At 38.6% G+C, this 5,869-nt stretch overlaps 1 non-coding gene across 1 annotated transcript; it reads right to left on the reverse strand.

Moving 5' to 3' along the window:
• Positions 1 to 4,892: 4,892 nt before the first annotated feature.
• Positions 4,893 to 4,964, reverse strand: TRNAE-UUC (transfer RNA glutamic acid (anticodon UUC)). The gene has a single exon. It is a non-coding gene; the product is annotated as a tRNA-Glu (tRNA).
• Positions 4,965 to 5,869: the final 905 nt, after the last annotated feature.

The following is a 5,869-nucleotide window of genomic DNA, read 5'->3' on the forward strand; positions in this document are numbered from 1 at the left end:
AAACACCTGGATTATTCATATCGAAAAATACGGCTAAAGTGGAGTTCAAATTCCGCAAGCAAATACCAATTTTTCTAATGAAATACTAACTTGACTCATCTTCACGAATGACTTGCTGAAGAGAGCAATAAACTATTTTATTTTTAATTACTATTTAATTGATATATAGACCTCAAAAGTCAAGCTCGGTAGCAAAATTCATCTTGTTCAACACATGAACTCTGGTAACCCTTTAACACCAGGTGGGTGCTGAACTCGTTCATCCGTCTAGGACAGGGGCTCCCAAACTTATTTTGTCTACTGCCGACTTTGAGAATAAATTATTTTTTAACGTCCTTATTTTTTCACCTACTTAAAAATCATTATAGCAATCAGTCAGTGTTTAAGAGTCCTTCTAATTGAAATTACAAATCGCCTCTCTACGCAACGCCCCTTTTTCTGGATCTCTTACCGCCCCCCTTTAGGCCTGCAGCGCCCACAAGGGGGCGTTATGGCCCACTTTGGGAAAGGCTTGTCTAGGCAATGGCATGTCCAGTTGGATAAGAATAGAAAATATATTTTTTCGAACGTTTCCGATTAAACATGCGCGCTGTACCGATAATGTGGTAGGTATTGACTGTCAGACGAAGGTCTGTTTCGCGGCAGAAATAGGCTAGATGCGGCCCTACAATACATACTGCTGGTAGGCAAGTAGTAATTACAGAAATCGGTGCATCTTCTTGATTCCGTTTGTTTACGAACTCGAGGTTCTTTTTTTTTTAATATTGAAGTATTACTGGTGGCCCGTAGGCCTTTCCAGTTTCACCAGGACAGGCGGCGAGCAAAGGCTCAGCCAGAAGGCGTGGGACTTGCTAACAGTTGCCCGATTGCCTTCGAAGGAGACCTAACAACCCAAGAGCAACTGCTTCGCGAATGAATCTACTACCGAATCTACACCGCCCCGCCTATTTCTGGCGTGAAGCAGTAATGCGTTTCGGTTTGAAGGGTGGGGCAGCCGTTGTTACTATACTGAGACCTTAGAACTATATCTCAAGGTGTGTGGCGCATTTACGTTGTAGATGTCTATGGGCTCTAGTAACCACTTAACACCAGGTGGGCTGTGAGATTGTCCACACAAACAAGTTATAAAAAAAAATAATCGCGACCCACTGAGAAGATCCGGCGAGAAACTCAGCGGGACGATGCATGGGATAGGTAGCAAGCACGTCGACCTCTTTATCGAGTTCGACGAGTACGGTTACCGGGATTCCTCAGCCTGCTTCTAGTGTTAGAGCTGAAGGTATCTAATGCAAGAGTTATTGGATCTGATGGATCCGTAAGGACGTGTCCAGGGTGACGACGGCGACTTGCTCCTGCGTGATCAGGACTCGAGGTGAAACTATTAATTATTCTGCAGCTGTACCGAACGCAATACATATAACAGCCGATTCTTTCTTCAAAGCGTTGCTGAATACTACATGACCCTAAAACATTAAGTTCAAATTAAACTGCTATCGTTTACGTGCCGTCCGTCAAAACATCAAATAACGAAGCGATAGTCGCAACCTTGAGCTGATAAAAGGTTACCGCAGTGTATATTGAACCTAAAGAGAATTTTAATTATAAACATACTTCCCCGCAGCATTTTAAACAGAAGAGCACAACTGTTTTGTGAAAGGTACCTTACTGAAAACAAACTACATTTACCTAAAGCAAATACACATATAAGGTGGCAATGAATGAATGAAAATGAATGAATGAACGAATATGTTAGCGGAAGTCTCAAAGTGGCACCTGTGACAGAGAAGCTGAGGAGTGCGCGCTCGGGATGGTATGGACATGTGATGAGACGAAATGAAAATGAGGTTAGTAAGAGAGTGTTAACTATGAATGTGGAAAGATATAGAGGAAGAGGTAGATCTAAGAAAAAATGGATGGATTGTGTCAAAGACGATATAGGTAAGAGGGGAGTGAACGAAAAAATGGTATATGATAGAAGAGTATGGAAGGAGAAAACATGTTGCGCCGACCCCAGGTGACTGGGAGAAGGGCAGGATAATGATGATGATGATATATGGTGGGCATGAATCCCAGTAATTTTGTTGATGTGATTATGATCTAGACCAGAGGTCGGCAAAGTGCGGCTCCGGAGCCGCATGCGGCTCTTTGAACCCCTGAGTGTGGCTCTGGCTCAAATATCCTACGGGCTATCCTACGGGACAGGTTACTTTTTAATGCGAAAAAGTGTTGAAAGGGGAGGATGAAAAGTTGTATGCAAGTATCGTCATTTTTTAGGTTGTGGTTTCGATATAATAAATAAATATAACACTAGGCTACACATCAGAATAACACATATAATTTAAGAAAATATAGTGTGAATTATCGAAAATCTAAGGATAAGCGAGAAGGAAAAAGATTTGCCATCTGCGAGTTATTTTTGCGGACACCGCAAAAACCGTTGGAGTTACACGTATTTAATGCAAAATGGAGATATTTATATTAAATAGTCCGGCAGAAAAGTCAAAAAGGCAGTTACTGTTAGGATCGGATTTGAATAAAAAAATTTTCAATAAGATCAACAATAAATTAAAGTTCCCGAAGCGAAACGAGGGCGGGTCGTTAGTATACCTATGTTTGAAATGTTGCAGTCAGGCGGTATCATATTTCAACAAGCTTTTGTTAGCTTGGCATGTTTAAGTATATTTCAAATATACACATATCAGTATCAGGGAAATGAAAAAATAAGGAAGTTATGATAATAGTTAGTTCGGCTCGCGAATTCAGGGTGTTTTGTTGTTTGTTTTCAAACTACATATTATAATCTTATACCTTTAAACAAGCAATTGTTGTATATTATTTTTTTTTTTTTTTATTGCCTTTGTAGGCAGACGGGCATACGGCCCACCTGATGGTGAGTGGTTACCGTCGCCCATGGACTTCAGCAATGCCAGGGGCAGAGCCAAGCCGCTGCCTACCGCTTAATACTCTCCACAAGCCTCGTTTGAAGAAGGACGTGTCAATACATATTATGTATATAATCTGAATCTCGGAAACGGCTTCAACGACTTTCATAAAATTTAGTATACAGGGGATTTCGGGAGCGATAAATCGATCTAGCTACGATTTATTTTCAGAAAATGTCGTTTTCTTCGTGTTTTCAATAATCAACTCTTCCCGACAACTATTGGCGAATAATAATAGTATTTTTCTTAATTGAGGGCAACTAACCGCTTTAAAGACACAACAAGATGGCGTTAACAAAAAAAAAACCTGTTGCGTCTATTTCTTAGATGTATCTTGAGGTGGCCAAGAAAATGAATAAATGCGTTTACTTCTTCAAATACTCATTATATTGTTTTTAATTATTTTACAAATACGAAATTGAAATGCGCGTCCATCTTTTTTCTTCGTGTTATAATAATTTTAAATTTTGACAATTGGTGCCACTGTTGCGTTTCCTGTTTTGTGATTGGTTTGTGCGATATGACGTCATCGTTGGCCAATCACAACCATCAATGTATCACGTGACGTTGATTCGTTAACAAACCTCATCTAGTATAATATTATTAGGTACTTGAATTATATTCGGCTGTGTTTAACATCGTAAGCCATTTAAATATAAAACCTTATCATCTCAACAAACCCATTTATTCTACATCATCTGATTCTTACATTATGGATTTTGTTATTTGTTTGTTTTGTTGTTTGTTGTGAGTTTGTATTAAGAATTGTTCGTTAATTTGCTACATTTGACTTGAAATTTCTAGAACCTTCCCCATTTTCCTATACAGCTTCCTGTCCTTACACAAATTAATCCTGTTGTTTCTCGTCATAAGTATATCATCCGCGGTAAATATAACTATTTGAATTGAGACTATAATTTTGAAAGCGCCTACCTAAATGACAAATTTGTTTCGTCAGCATCACTTCTTGCTTATGTTTCAGGGAACGCTTTATGGCACAGTACTATCAACATACGATAGGTTCCCATACCATATCATATTAACATACGGTAGGCTCAATATAGCTATAATCACAGCGAAACGTACTGGTTATTTCTAGTCAGGAACTAAAGCCAATTAAATATCACGGCGCCTACGAATATAATTGTCGCAATTATCTTAAGCCTTTCAAGCATACATTGAATTCGTTTTCAAAAATAATGCTATCACAGTTATAAGGTAGCAATTAAATATCACATGAATTCCCGATCCTGCGGATCGCATGGAAACAGTCGACGTCGCCCAAAACACGTCATTTCGGATCCTCCCGATCCACTAACGATGCGGTTAGGTACCAAGCACCGGTCATCGTTTTCGTCGGACCCGTCGCTTGCGACGAAGGGCTCGGCGAGTAAATTAACCCACAGACACAGCCCACTGAGTTTCTCTCCGAATCTTCACAGTAGGTCGCGTTCCCGATTCGGTGGTAGCTTCTGGAAAGCACGGCTCTTGCTAGGGTTCGTGTTAGCAACAACGTCATGCTTGAACCCCGTGAACTCACCTACACGTCCGGTTACGCTGACATAGCCTCTCAAGGCTAGGAAAGTTACCATTTCTACACAAGAAAATTGACACGTAAATGAAAGAGCACAATGAATAATTGAGAGAAGATTCCAAATTCAAATGTAGTAATAACAATGTTATATTTTTTTATTTTCTTGTAACAGTTTTGATGGGCAGAAAATATTTAATGATCGGCATTTAATAGAATAAAGTGTTATAAATATTAAAGTTTTTAAATTAAATAGGATATTTGTATCAACCATTGGACGGATTGATCACTAGCTGAGCTCCGACATCACATTCAACCATGAATTTAGGAGAACATTTAGTTATATTAATTGAAGGTGATTGAATTAGTTGCGAAAAATTAATGAAATCAGAAGAAAATTGAAAAAAAATATAAAAAACTTCCCGTACCGGGAATCGAACCCGAGCCTCCTGGGTGAAAGCCAGGTATCCTAGCCACTAGACCATACGGGACTTATGAGGTAGAATGAAAAGGTATAATATAAGCTATAAATTGATTACAAAAACACATTTTATTCAACATTATATCTATATGTCGTAGGCGTCGCCAGGGATGGCTAAGCGGTAGTTTCGTCATCACTCGTATTCGATTGAACTCAGTTCAGTCAACAAAACCTTTCAATAATAATTATTGAAACTCAACACACACAACTTTCACAATGACAGGATAAACCGACAGTTTCGTTGCACATACCGACAGACCGACTGACTGACTGTCTGACACGAATGCCACGACTCTGTCCACGTACCGCCATTTTATAACTGTGGCGTTACGGAGTCTACCCTTCATTTTGTGATATTTATCAAAACAACATTTCATCATTTAAAATAATAATCAAAACCACCGTCTTAATATTACTAAAAGTCGTCAACCACGACACGGCCATTCTGATACTTTGACGTTTGTGTATCGTTGATATTCCGAACTATTGACCCGGATGCGACATATATATTAATACGTGAAGCAAAAACTTTGTATCCCTTTTTACGAAAATTGCGCGGACGGAGGAGTATGAAATTTTCCACACTTATAGAGAATATAGAGAAGAAGTGCACAATGCTAATTTTTTTTTAAAATGATGCATAAAAGATACATTAAATCAATAAAGAAAACGTTACACACACTACATACCATGTATTTGACGCACACACGCATACATACTATTATTGTCAAACTTTTGTTCTTGACGTCTGTTGGCAAATTGAGATGAAATATTGTTTGTCTTTGTTAATATTTTTTATAGTGTAGTCTTGGCGAAATTTAAGTATAAAACACAATCATAATAGTGTACAAACTTACAATTCCAATTAATTATAGTCGAATTTCGACTACTGCGGGACCTCTAGTTTAAAATTTT

Source organism: Bombyx mandarina, chromosome 17 (genome assembly GCF_030267445.1).
Source record: "Bombyx mandarina strain Sakado chromosome 17, ASM3026744v2".
NCBI lineage: Eukaryota > Metazoa > Arthropoda > Insecta > Lepidoptera > Bombycidae > Bombyx > Bombyx mandarina.